Below are 14,746 nucleotides of genomic sequence, written 5' to 3'. Positions count from 1 at the left end.
TAATTCTCACTCCCCTCTTCTGAAGTACGGTTTTGAGCAAAATTCATGAAAAGCAAGTTGCTGGAAACAATTACGGACAACGTGATTTTTCCCTGGCCAGGTCCTGATGAATTATAATGAATTTTCCATCACCTGTATTGGTTGAAGTATCCGTAGATGTCCGGACAAAAATAAAACATCCCAAGGTGCTTCACAGGAGCAAAATCAGATGAAAATTGACATCAAACCAATTAGGACAGGCAACCATAAAAAAACTTTGTCAAATCTGCAGGTTTTACAAAAGATTGTAAAGGAGGAGAGAGATGGAGAGATTTAAGGAGGGAATTTCAGAAAGCTACAAATGCTGGGTTGAGAGGTTAGATTTGGAGAAAAACAAGAGGGATGGGATTTCCCCTACCCGGCGGAACGGGCCATACCAGCACCAAAGAGTGGCGTGAACCACTCTGGCGTCGGGCCGCCCGGAAGGTGCAGAACCCTCCGCACTTCCGGGGGCTAGGCCGGCGTTGGAGTGGTTGGGGCCGCGCCAACCGGCGGCAAAGCGCCTTTGCCAGCTGGCGCAAGTTGGCGCATGCACAGGGCTGGTGTGATTCCTGCGTATGCGCAGCGGGTTTCTTCTCCGGGCTGGCCATCGTGGAGCCTGACACAGGCCAACGCAGAGGGAAAGATTGCCCACACGGCACAGGCCCACCCGCAGATTGGTGGGCCCCGATCGCAGGCTAGGCAACTATGCCCCCGGGGCCGGATCCCCCCCAGTACGTGTGTGTGTCCCCCCCCCCCCCCCCCGAGGACTCTGCAAACCGCACTCAAAGCCAGGTCCCGCCGGCATGGACCTTGTCTAATCCACACCGGCAGGACTGGCCGAAAACAGGGGGCGCTCGGCCCATCGGGGCCCGGAGAGTCGCTTGGGGGGCCACTGCCAACAGCCCCAGACCTGCAAGGCGCGATCCCCGCCCCTGCCCAAAAGCCGGCGCGGGAGAATTCGGCAGCCATCGTCAGAGCAGTGGAGCGGGATTCGCACCACAGCCCGGCAATTCTCCGACCCGGCGGGGGGTCGGTGAATCCCGCCCGAGGGCTCTGTGGGTTGTGGAGCTGAAGACGGACAGAGCAGCAGTAATAGGCAGAGGATTTGGGTGCAGTGTTGAAAGAAATTATAAGGACGTACCATCACAGGCAAGGTTGACAAATGACACATCAGATTTTAGCTGTCCGTTGAATAGGACTAATGTGATCTCTACTATCCTCCTGGCTGTCTATTTATCACTTTCTCTCTATTTCCCACAGGTGTTTATGAGGTATCCCTTGTGCAGTTCCCGCCACCTCACCAGTCCTTTCTGCACAGGGCAACGTACACAGACAGCCCCAACGTCAGGGACACTTGGTTGGCAAGGAACTTTCATCCACCTCATTTATTTAGATTTAATCTGGTGGCCAGGATTCTCCGAAATCCTGGCGAAGTATTGATGCCAGCATGAACACCGGAATGTTTCACGCCTGCGTCAACGGCCTCTTGGCCCAGCAATTCAGTGGCCGACAGGAGGCCAGCATGGCGCCCGAGTGCTGCACGTAGCTCCGGCGCCAACAGGTGGCCCTGCACTGCCGCTACTGGTCCATGCATGCGTTCAGCGGCCATTTCCACATCGGCACATGCGCGTGGTGGTCGATTCCGCGCCGGCGCCGCGCAACATGGCGTAGCGACACAGCTGCCTGCCACGGAAGAAGGTAGGCCCCCCCCCCACCCCCCGTATCGCGCATGCGCGCTGCCGATCGGTCGCCCTGATCGCAGGCCTGGCCGTCGTGGAGGCACCCCCCCGGAGTCTGATCCCCCCGTTCCCCCACCAGGACGGCCAGTGCAGCCGCAGGCCCAAGCTCCCGCCAGGTGGAACCAGGTTGGAAGCATGCTGACGGAACTCAGCAGGAACTCGGCCGGTCGATCGCGGAGAATCGCCGTGGGGGCCGTTGAACGGTGCCGCGTCGACCGCACGCGCGGAACTGACATCGATTCGCCGGTCGGCGCAGAATCGCATCCAGGCGTCGGAGCGGCGTGACGGGAATTTCCGGCGTCACCGCCGATTTTCCGACCTGGCGCTGGCTCGGAGAATCCTGGCCGATGTCTTTTAACTGATTCTAAAGTTGGTTTGTGTTGGATCTCACTTTGTCATGTTTAATTGATAAGAAGAGCTCAGATGCTGGGATGGGAGCACTTTTCTACATGTGGCATTCAGTGCCACTTGGAAGTTCAGGTACAGATGAAAATCCCTCCAACACCACCAGCAGTGTGTTTTAATAAAAAGAAAGGATCCTCAGGATATCCTGAACTATCGCAGAGCTAATTACGTGCTTTTGAAGTGTAGTCACTGTTGTAATGTAGACAAATGCAAACTTTTGAAGACGAATCTTCACTGCATGGTATATTTCCATTTCCCATGCCAACCACATTTATTATAATACCAAACAGCCAATTAAGGCTGAATTATGAGCAACTCGTGCTGTGGAACCACAGAAACCGGGGTTTAGGCTTAGTCAGTTCAAGATCATTTAATATAGAAATCTTACAGCCTGCTGAGACTTTCATCCCATTAAGGTGCAAAACTCATGAGGTGCCAAAGGTGAAAAGTCAGTCCTCTGTAAAACCAATCCTCCATTCATACTCATCGACATTACCTAACAAAATGCTTGTTACAGTTAAAATATAAAATACTCCCACAATGACAGCAGAAACACTACTGTGTGAACTCTTGGCTTTTAAACTATAATATTCTTCATATCTATTACTGCTGTCTAACACCATCCACTCTCAGGATGGGATTTTAATTAAGGCTTCAGTCACTTCTGCTGTAGCTAATTCATCATCAAAGCATCCCTCGGACTCATTGTGGTTTCTTAATTAATACAGTACACTGCCTAGCTAGCATTGCGTTCCTACATTAACATTCTCGTTTAGATTTAATAAGTATCCTATTTGCACACTAACGACGTGAGCAAGACGTGCTGAGAATTTTACAAGTCAAGAATTGGGCTCTCACCTTCCTTCCAGTGGAGGGAAGGCTGGAGGGACAGCAACCCTAGCATTAAAATATTCTGAAGATAACTGTCCTAGTAGAGAATATACATAGTGAGAGATAACTGCATTGCTCCAGAGCAGAAGTGTGACGTTCCACACCTCCATCTGTCTCACCACCTTCCTCACAGTCTGCAGGCTTTGAAAATACAAGTTTGACAACTTGTGGCCAAATGTTGTCAATGTATCACATCTAAACTTTGACTCCTTTTGACTTTAATGGCGTCTTGTATGATGGGTCGTGGCCCTTTCACTTGTTACTGCTCGAGAGTCAAGACAATAGGAGAAACAGATCTCACATATTTGTGAACAACCCAGTGCAGGAGGCTTCTTGTGGTGACATGTAGGTGGAGGCCGCTCAAGGAGTGGGTAGATGAGACTCTTGCCCCAATAAAGGGCAGCTTTGACAAAGATGTTGACGGAGGTGTAGGAGCAAGGAGAGGTGTTGAAGAGGGTAGAGGAGGCACTGTCGCAGCACAGCAGCCAGCTCACCTTAATGGAAGAGGAGCTGCTGAAGGTGGAGGAAAGCAATAAGGGGCTGAGAGTCAAAGTGGAGGACCTGGAGAACAGGTCAGGAAGGCAGGGTCTGAGGATCGTGGGACTGCCTGAGGGGGTGAAGGGCCGGAGGCCAACGGAGTACTTTGCTAACTTGATGGGGGAGGAGGAGAACGCCTCCCTTTACGAGTTGAACAGAGCCCATTGTTCGCTCCGGCCGAAGCCAAAGATGAATGAGACACCGAGGGCTACCAGGTGAAGGAGAAGATCTTGAGATGGGCGAAGCAGAATCAACAGGCGAAGTGGGAAGGCATTGGTATTCAAAAATACCAAGATCTTACGGCGGACTTACAACTCAAAGGACTTTTATTTTGAGACATCGGAGGAGGCGGAGGCGATCATGAAGGCTGAAGGACTGGGACAGAAATTAGTCTGGACTTTGGTGATGTTGACCATGATCATTTTTCTTTTCTTCTTTTTTTCGATGAATCTCGCCTCGCTTTTCTTGTTATTTGGGGGTTGTTGTTTAATTTTGGTGTGGTAGTGGGGAAGGTAGGGATTGGCAGGGATTCTGTGTGTTTTTTCGCGTTGGGTTTGTGGAATTATGGGGTGGGGAGTTTGGAAGGTTTGGGTGTAGGCGGATTGGGTGTTGGTTTTGTTTCTGTGTGGGAGATGGGGCTCTGGCAGCAAATGCAGATTGGATAGTGAATGGGAGCGAGGTGGAATAGTGGGGCCGCTGTTGTTGGATTCTGCATGGACAGGATTTGATGGGCCTGGGGGTGTGAATGGTGGGTGTATGAGGATGATACTGGGTGAGGTGTTTTCAAGAGGAAGTGGTTGAAAGGGAAGAGAGGCATGGGGTTGATTGTGACTAGGGTTAGGGCTGGGCTCTGCCTGATGGGCGGGGCCTGGAATAGTGGTTATGGCAGTTAGGAGGGGTGGGGTGAACCCCCGGTCAGGATAATGATGTGGAACGTGTGACGGGTGAGCTAGTGGTGGCGCCAGAGCTGGTGAACAAGATGTTTGAAGGGTTTTATATGGACCTGCATAGGTCAGAACCGCCGGAAGATATGTTGGATATGAGGGAGTTTTTGGGTGTTGGAGTGCCCAGAGGTAGGAGAGGAGAAAAGGACAGGATTGGAGGAAAAGTAGGGGTGGAAGGCATGCAGATAACGATAGGACAGATGCAGATGGGTAAGGCACCCGGGCCAGATGATGTTCCTGTGGAATTTTAGAAATAGTTTAAGGATAACTAGGCGCCACTGTTGGTACAAATGTTTGAGGACGCGAAGGTTAATGGGGCTTTGCCGGAAACGATGGGTCAGGCATCTATTTCGCTGTTGCTTAAAAGGACAAGGACCCAGTGGAGTGTGGGTCACATAGGCCCATATCTCTGCTGAATGTGGATGCCAAGATACTGGCGAAGGTGTTAGCGTTGAGGTCGGAGAAGTGCTTTCCAACGGTGATTGGGGAAGATCAGACGGGGTTTATTAAGGGTAGGCAGTTGTCGTTGAATGTGGGGTGGCTGTTGAATCTGGTGGTTTCTCCGGGCAGAAAGACGAGTGTTGGAGGTGATGCTGGCGTTGGATGCGGAGAAGGCATTTAATCAGGTGGAGTGGAGCTATCTGTTTGCAGTGTTGGAGAAGTTTGGGATTGGGCCTAAGTTTGTGGCATGAATGAGATTGTGGTTTAAGGATCCGATGGCGTGTGTGCGAATGAATTATATGAATTCAGGGTACTTTCCACTGCATTGGAGAATGAGGCAGGGATGCCCAATGTCCAGTCTTCTGTTTACACTGAGGTTGAGCCCTTGGCCATTGCACTGATGTGCTTGGATTTATAGAAGGGGATAGTGAGGGGAGGATGGTGCACAGGGTGGTCTCTGTTTGCGGATGATCGGACCCGAACTATTCGGTGGCGGACATAATGGGTCTGCATAAGAGATTTGGGGCATTTTTGGGATATAAGTTGAATTTAGGGAGAAGCGAGTATTTTGTGGTGTTTTCTCCGGGGCTAGAGTTGGAGTGTTAGGGTTGCCGTTTCGGGTGGCAACAACCCATTTCAGGTATTTGGGGGGGTGCAGGTAGCCAGGATTGTACGCAACTTTGTGCGCTGAACTTTGTGAGTCTGGTTGGGAGGGTGAAAGTGGATTGATTGAGGTGGGACAGTCTTCCCCTGTCGCTAGCAGGCCGGGTGCAGGCACTTTCGATGAACATTTTGACGCGGTTTCTATTCTTATTTCAGTACTTGCCGGTCTTTTTACTGAAGTTGTTTTGTAAGGGGATGGACAGGCTGATTTTGTCATTTATTTGGGCAGGGAAGGTGGCCAGATTAAGGAAGGCGGCACTTCAGAGGTGCCGGCCGTTGGGAGGCTCGGGCCTTCCGAACTTGTATTATTACAGGGTGGGGAACGTGGAGAAGGTGTGGGGCTGGAGTAGGGAGGTGGAGGCTTTATGGATGAGGACGGAGGCGGGTTCTTGTAGGGGGTCGGGGTTGCAGGCGCTGGTGATGGCGATGGCACCGCTTCCATTTATCCCGGGGAAGTGTTCGGGAAGTCCTGGCAACGTGGCGGTTGCCACATTGAAGATTTGGAGGCAATTTCGGCAGCACTTTAGGTTGGCAGCGGGGTCGAGGCTGATGCCGATCCAAGGGAATTAAGGATTTGAGCCAGGGAGGATGGATGCGAGGTTTCAGGGATGGGAAGAGAGAGGGGTGAAGGAGATGAAGGATTTGTTTTTGGAGGGACGGTTCACAAGCTTGGAGGTGTTGAAGGGGAAGTTTGGTTTCCGCCTGAGGAGGCTTTTGGTATATGTAGGTGCTGGACTTTGCTGGAAAGGTTTGTCCGTCCTTTCTGATAGTGCCTGCCTCCTTGTTGTTGGAGGGGGTTCTGTCAGTAATGGGGTTGGTGGGTGGGGGCGTCTCAGCGATTTATGGGAGGATTTTGGAGGAGGATAAGGTACAATGGAGGGGGTTAAGGCCAAGTGGGGATGGCGCCAGAGGAGGGATTGCAGTGTGAGATGCTGCAGAGGGTGAATGCCTCAACCGCGGGCGTGAAGCTGCGATTCATACAGTTGAAGGTGCTGCACATTTGACAAAGTCAAGAGTGAGCCAGCTGTTTGAGGGGGTAGAGGATACTTGCCAACGGTGTGGGGGTGGCCCAGCTAATCATATGCATATGTTCCGGTTCTGTCCGAAGTTGGTGAAATTTTGGGGATCATTTTCAGAACCATTTCAGCGATCCGGCATGTGGATTTGGAGCCTGGTCCCCTGGGGGCCATATTTGGGGTGTCAGACCTACCGGAGTTGCAGCCGGGAGCAGGGACAGATGTTTTAGCCTTTCTCTCATTGATCTCTTGTTGATCACTCGCAGGCAGATTTGTTGGAGGTCAACTTCTCCCTTCCTGTGCCTCGGCGTGGCGGGGGGCCTCTAATGGAGTTTCCGGATTTGGAGAAGGTGAAATTCGCCCTAAGGGGGGCAGATGAGGGGTTCCACCAGAGATGGGGTTTGTTAATTTTGCATTTCGGAGACCTCGTTACCGTCAACTGTTGGGGGTGGGGGGGGGGGCGTTTGTGTGGAGGGGGTTGGTGCATGGTTTATTGTATTTGGGGTGTAATATTTTTGTCTTGTTTTGCAAAATGTTAAATGCTAAAAATCGGAATAAAAATGCTTCTTTAAAAACCAACCCAGTGCAGGATGGAGGGGCGAGATGGGTGGGAGCAATGGGAGGGAACCCTGCAGGACTGGTAAACATTACATGAAATATCAACAGAGAATATGGAGCCCACAGGATTTCATGGGGGGCAAGCAGCACTAATGGCAAGGCAGGCTGAAGTTTGTACAGAGTCAAGCTTGTAAAGTGATTAAAGAAGTCAAGTCTTGGTGCGGATAAGGGTTTCAGCGACAGCGCAATGCCTTGAAAAAGGAGGCAGGCGATGCTATGCAGGTGAGAACAGGCAGCACTGACATCAAGTCGGAAATGCAGACTGAAACTCAGCTCACTTTCAAACCAATGCTCCCTGCCATCCAGTTCAACCTGAGTGAGCAGCCAAGGGGTAGCATACAAAGCTGTCAAGTAGTCTGGTTTCAATCTTCTCAATGTTTCGTCATGATTTGGTGTTGGGCATCCTAGTTGACAACAAAGGGGTAATGATGGATAAACTGAATAGAAACAGAAAATGCTGGAAATAATCAGCAAATCTAGCAGCATCTGCGATGAGTGCACTCTGATGAAAAATCATCAACCTCAAATATTAACTGTGTTTCTCTCAACACGCATGCTCCCAGAATAATTGGGGATTTCCAACATTTTCAGTTTTCAATTTTGGCTTTCCAGCATCTGCAATATTTTGTTCTTCTTTGGAAAGGTGAAGTTAGGTGCTGTTAGCATCAATGTGGAAGCTGACTCCTTGTCGACATTCCAGAGATGTTGCTGGTCACCTTGGCACAGTGAGGAACGCAACCGAGTGAGGCAGCCTGGCAGGATGGAGAAGGGACGACAGAGAGGAATGAATGGCCCAATACATTTGAAAACCAAAGGAGAACAAGGAAGAAAAACAATCACATGGTTAAAATCACAAAGAACATTGTTGATAACTTTCACCATGATATTCTCAGTGTAATGAGCAGGATGGGACAGAAATCATGGTGAAAATATCTGAATGGAACTGCAGGAATCAGGCACATAAAGGCATGGGAGTGGTTAATGCCTTGAACAAATTCAACTACAAAAGCAACAACTTGCATTTCTACAGCCTCCATTGCTTCACTCTTCCTATCTCTGTATCCTCCTCTGTCTTGCAACACTCTGCACTCCTTCTATTCTGGCATTTTTCACTCTGCTAGTTTTAATCATTCCACCATTGATAGCCATGGCTTTGGCTGAATATAGGCACTAAACCCTGGAATTTCCTTCCTTAAACCCTTCCACCTCTCTATTTTGCTTTCCTCATCTACCCCCTCCTTCAACCCTATCCCTTTGAGAAAGTTTTTGGTCAACTGCCTTAATATCGTTTTTATGTGCTTTGGTGTCACATTTCACTTGATGACACTCCTTTGAAGCAAGTTGGATGTTTCATTGTGTTTAACATAAGAAACTTGCCCAAGCAATTACCAGAAAAAGGAATGGAGAGATGGAGGCTGAGCAATGGTGAAGGTGGAGAGAGCAATAAAAGACTTGGACCAAAAAATGGATGTTGAGAAGGTTTTTAAAGGCATGGAGAGAAGTCGAGAGGTGAGGAGGTTTGAAGGAAGCTCCAGAGAATAAGGTTAAGGCTGGTGAAGATCCTCTCACCAATGGTGCAGAAAAATAGGGTCAGTGTTATTCAGAACAAGTTATTGATTTTGTTTTAAAAAGCATTTTTTCCATCCATGTCTTTGCTCATCTTTCTGCAAAATAATCTGAGTCAGAGAGACAAAGGATATAAGATTAGAGCACGCTGCAGAGATGGAGTGGAACAGGGCCATTTGAAGGCAAGGATCAAGATTTCAAATTCTTAACACTGGTCAACAATCAGCACAGCCAAAGGTTTGGGCAAGGACAGTTGAGTTCTGGACTGACAGCTGGAAGTTGTAACAAACTGGAGTTTAAACGTGACGAATGAGAGACTAGCAAGAAGAACATTGGAGAAAAAAAGTCCAGGAGTAACATAACCATGACTACAGAATTTCATCAGTTGCAAGATGTTCTTCGTTCTTTAGAGGGATAGGCACGAGGATCTGTTGAGGGTTTTGGCCATGGTTGGTATCATGACCGGTACAGGCTTGGAGGGCTGTAGGGCCTGTTCCTGCGCTGTATTGTTCTTTGGAACTAAACCGTCTTAGAACATGGAACATACAGTGCAGATGGAGGCTATTCGGCCCATCGAGTCTGCACCGACACACTTAAGCCCTCACTTCCACCCTATCCCCGTAACCCAATAACCTCTCCTCACCTTTTTTGGACACTAAGGGCAATTTAGCATGGCCAATCCACCTAATCTGCATGTTTTTGGACTGTGGGAGGAAACCGGAGTACCCGGAGGAAACCCACTCAGTCACGGGGAGAATGTGCAGACAGACAGTGGCCCAACGGGGAATCGAACCTGGGACCCTGGCGCTGTGAAGCCACAGTGCTATCCACTTGTGCTACTGTGCTGCCCTAGTCTTGGTGCTGATTGAGGTGTAGATTTTGAAATTCAGCTCTGGATCAAATAAGAGGCAAAGGTTTTGCAAGGCTTGGTTAGCTTGAAAAGGTGGGTTGGGAGGATGGTGGAGTCAATGGCAAAGTTGTAGAGTTTTATATGGAGATCCAAAATGTTGATCGTTACAGAAAAACAGCAATTTAAATATGGGGAAGATATTGGAGAATATGGAAGGGCTAGGCTAAACTTTTGAAAAGAGATGGTTGTTGGCAATTATGAATGGAAAGAGATTGGTACTCAAGCAAAGGATCCTATTAACAACATCAGCGAGCATTAGGGCAGAAGAATAATGAGTAGTCAACAAATACAATTGGAGAGGATTCCTTTAGCTCAGCCAAAGTAGGTGACTGCACAGGATTACACAGTGTGCACAGGCTGCTAGGCATAAAGATTAAAATGAATCAAACCAGATCAATGTTTTTATCTTTTATTTTGTTGCAAAGAGACCGGGGCACAAAAACAAGCAAGTCTTGCTACAATTGTACAGGGCTTTGGTGCGACCTGGAGTACTGTGTACAGTTTGGCCTCTTAAGAAGCATATACTTGTCTTGAAGGCAGTACAGTGAAGATCCATTACCCAATTTCTTAGGATGAGGGGGGTTTCCTCTGATGAGAATCTGAGTAAATTCAGCATGTACTCTCAGGAGTTTAGAAGAATCAAAGGTGATCTTATTGAGACATACAAAATTATGATGGGGCTTGACAGCGTAGACGCCAGCTCTTCAGTGTTGAAGTGGGAATCAAGAGTTGGGAGATGTGCTACTGTCACAATCCTGCCTCCAACCCAGGAGTGTGCACCAGTGCAATTTTATTCAGCAGAGGTGGGGTCAATCTACAGTCCAAAGACTGAGACTGAAGCAAGCTGATATCAAAGGGATCAGGCTAAAACTCCTGTCTCCATTTGCTTAGAAATAGGTCATCTATTGATCAGTGTAAGTCCCCTCCTAGCCCTCACTCCCCTACCCTTTCAACCCCATCCCTACTACTCCCCTCACCCATTACCGCTCCCTTCAGACCTTCATACACCACTCATCCCCATGCACTCCCTCATACCTCCTCAAATCCACAACCCACTCACTATGTGTCCACTATTAACAGAACTTATGAGTCCTATAACAACAATTGGACGTCTTTGAAAAGCTCATAAATCTGCCAAAATAAACAAACATTACTTGAATAGTCACTTGGAAACTCATAATCTTCTTCAAAAAGTTCATAAATTTGTTAAACTTAAGAAGTGTCACTTGAATTGTCACTTTAAAACATACTCCTCTTTGAAAAGCTCATAAATCTGTCAAATGATCAAGTTCATATTCCCCTGTCAACAATCCCTGCTGAGCAGAATCCATTAGTGTTTTTTAAAGGCAGTCATGCATTCATAATGACTAAACAACTGTGCCAATAAATCTTCCTGAGCAGATTCCATTGGAGCTTTTGACCACAACCAAATAGATGGCTGAGCCTAACTTCAAAGATTTCCCCAATGGAAACAAGTTTGGAATTAATTATACAGCATGTTGTAATGATTAACTGTAATGGCCCCTGAGGTTCAATACCCTAGTAAGAGAAATAGGTACAGCATAATCAATTTACATAGCCAGTTACCCAGTTACCATTATAAATGTAGATGGAGCAATTTATTCTGGAAATACTAATTTCATCCAAAAATGGAAACTGAAATAGAGATGTAGGGTGCAATCTTCCAGCCATGCTGCAACCAGAAAGCTGTGCGCCGCGATGCAATGTGTCCGGTAAATGGCGGGAGACACCCTCCTGGGATCTACCCAGTTCACCACACCTTGCGAGATCACGTTAGATCTCACGAGACTTCGCAATATAAAGCCCGCCCATTGTGGGCAGGATCATTTTTTGGCAAATCTGCATATTAGAGTGAGACAGCTAGTCTCTTTAATATGCAGTTCCTTGAGAAAACCTAGGTGGTGGGATCTATCCCCTTCACCTTGGAGAACTCGGGCCGGGCACCCTGGCACATCGAGCCTGGAAGTGCCACCTGTGCGCAAGTCTATCACTGCCAAGGTGCCAAGCAGGCATTTTTTGAACAGCGGTGATCAGGTGGGGGATGCCCTGCACGGGTGAGGGAGTTGGGGCGGGGGGGAGGACCCCCTTACAGTGAGTTGAAGCTTGGGAGGGGTTTTGGGAGTGGCTTCAGGGGCTCAAGAGATTGGGATGCCATTTAAAAATGGTGTACCAATCTCATGCTGCACTGAGGAGTTTCAGCGAACAGGGATCCTCAGTGCAGGAACCATGACTAATTGCAGCCTCGGTCACACATTCCCCACTGAGGCCCCATACCTAACCGGAGTAATGTTAGATAATGTGTTTATCAGCACTGCGATAATGTGCTCGCTATGGGACCTAGTTCCCATTTGATTAAATCATGCCCTATGGGCGAGATCTTCCTGCTATTCACGCTGGCAGGATCTTTCAGTCCCACCGACGGTGCACCCCCGGCACAGCTTTCCTTGTGGTGTGTGGCGTGGATTCAATTGGGAAACCCCATGAACCCATGGGGGCAGCATTGTAGCATGAGGGCTGCACGGTAGCACACATGGCTAGCACTGTGGCTTCACAGCACCAGGGTCCCAGGTTCGATTGCCTGCTGGGTCGCTGTCTGTGTGGAGTCTGCATGTTCTCCCCGTGTCTGCGCAGGTTTTCTCCAGGTGCTCCGGTTTCCTCCCACAGTCCAAAGACCAGCAGGTTAGGTGGATTGGTCATGCTAAATTGCCCTTAGTGTCCAAAAATGTTAGGAGGAGTTATTGAGTTATGGGTATAGGGTGGAAGTGAGGGCTTAAGTGGGTCGGTGGGCAGACTCAATCGGCCGAATGGCTTCCTTCTGCACTGTATCTATGTATCTATGACAACGGAGGGACCGGAAGATCCCACCATTACCAAGAAACATGCCACTGGTAGGCCAGAGAATCTCACCCCATATTTGCATGTCTTGGTGTAATTAGTCATTGTCTCCACCCCATGCTCTAGCCCCATTTATCAAAAGACAGCAATTGGCACAATGCCATAAGCGATTAACTATGTAACATTCATATTCACTTACTCACTCTTAAACTTAGTTGGCAAGACCGCTCTGGGACTCATCAATGACATTAGCAAATTAAATTATTTAATGTATGTGTTAAGTGCTGCCTTTTTGAAAATTAACTTGCGTGGAAATATCTTGCAATAATTTGTCTATAATAGGTCCCAATTTCTCACCTAAAGTATTGGAATCAAACTGACCAGATGAAATCACTACCTTGAAATCATATCCTCAGCATTGAGAGCGCGCAAAGCAATCAGGAGAAGCTAACGTGTGATTACTCAGAGTGCAATACTTCTGCCAAGTCTGATTTATTGGTTGTACACATGGCAGATGCCACATAAACATTCTGTTCATCAAAGTTTTTTAAATTGGTAATCGTTGTTCAGTTATTTTTTTTATTATCAAGTCTAGATTATTCTACAAATCGAGCTCTGCTGGCTAAGGGTTCTTTTGAAAAAAACATTGCAGTGTTTTCCACTTAGTTTTACAGGGACATGAACAGGGGGATTAGATACCCCATCTCCCTCTGGTTTTGAGAAGGCACCAGATATCTGTGAATCACAGTTAGTGTCTTCCAAAGCAGGGGAACATAATCGGAGCGTCTGGTGTATGGCCAGTGTTAAAGATTCAACAAGAACAAGGGCAGCACGGCAGCATGGTGGTTAGCATAAATGCTTCACAGCTCCAGGGTCCCAGGTTCGATTCCCGGCTGGGTCACTGTCTGTGTGGAGTCTGCACGTCATCCCCGTGTGTGCGTGGGTTTCCTCCGGGTGCTCCGGTTTCCTCCCACAGTCCAAAGATGTGCAGGTTAGGTGGATTGGCCATGCTAAATTACCCGTAGTGTCCTAAAAAGTAAGGTTAAGGAGGGGGTTGTTGGGTTATGGGTATAGGGTGGATACGTGGGTTTGAGTAGAGTGATCATTGCTCGGCACAACATCGAGGGCCGAAGGGCCTGTTCTGTGCTGTACTGTTCTATGTTCTATAACCAGAGAGTCACAAAACAAAAAAGCAAGTCAGGACTGGACAAAAAGAAAGCGGCCACAATTTTATTTAGGGGGAAGCAGAGCTAAAACAAAGACAGATGAAAGCGAAAGAAATTAAACATAAGCTCAGCCATAAACATCAGACAGAATGAGAAGAGTGGCATACAGAAAATCTGCATAACAATTAAATCCAGGATGGGAGCTAAGCAGCGAGACCGTAAACAGCAAAAATGTTTAAAGGGGGAATTATTACAGAGCAAGCAGCAGAATAGACTGGAAATGTTTACTAAGAACTGGAAGCAGGCACAGAGTGGTAAATGAGGCTAAGGACCGGATTCGGTGGGAATGTTTCAATAATACAAGCTGATAGCCATATTTAGGAAAGCGTGTGAAAAATCATATTAAGAAGTCTTACAACATCAGGTTAAAGTCCAACAGGTTTGTTTCAAACACGAGCTTTCGGAGCACAGCTCCTTCCTCAGGTGAATCTGAGGAAGGAGCTGCGCTCCAAAAGCTCATGTTTGAAACAAACCTGTTGGACTTTAACCTGGTGTTGTGAGACTTCTTACTGTGCCCAACCCAGTCCAACGCCGGCATCTCCCACATCACGAAAAATCATATGGCAGCAATAAGAATGCAAAGTAGATAGAAGGGAGTTCAATAAAGCTGTATGTTCAAGAACAAAATTGCAATCTGTAGGAAGTAGTGGAAATGTTGCTATAACTGCAAGACTGAAGCAAAGCTGACAGCAAAGTAACCATTTATTCTGAAGGGGAGGGGAGGCAGGGTTAATACTTTGAAATAAAATGTTGCTATCTGTCGAAGTAGCCAAGAAGCTCCTGGATTGTTGTAAAGCTCCACTCGATTTACCATTTTTAAAAATCAATTGTTTTGTTCTTATCCAATCTTAACTGGACGTGTGACTTGAATCCCACAATAGCCTGGTTGACTCCCAACTTTCCCTTAAAGTGG

The 14,746-nt window shown here is 47.8% G+C and overlaps 1 protein-coding gene across 1 annotated transcript in view; it reads right to left on the bottom strand.

Annotated features, from left to right (window-relative positions):
• The window catches only part of LOC119971632 (N-acetyl-beta-glucosaminyl-glycoprotein 4-beta-N-acetylgalactosaminyltransferase 1-like), a 1,002,314-nt gene that overhangs the window by 984,830 nt on the left and 2,738 nt on the right, over positions 1-14,746 (bottom strand). The window lies entirely within an intron of this gene.

The sequence above is a fragment of the Scyliorhinus canicula genome, chromosome 9 (genome assembly GCF_902713615.1).
Source record: "Scyliorhinus canicula chromosome 9, sScyCan1.1, whole genome shotgun sequence".
NCBI classification, from domain to species: Eukaryota; Metazoa; Chordata; class Chondrichthyes; order Carcharhiniformes; family Scyliorhinidae; genus Scyliorhinus; species Scyliorhinus canicula.
The sequence above is the reverse complement of the archived record's forward strand: the minus strand, read 5'-3'. Positions and strand labels throughout refer to the sequence as shown.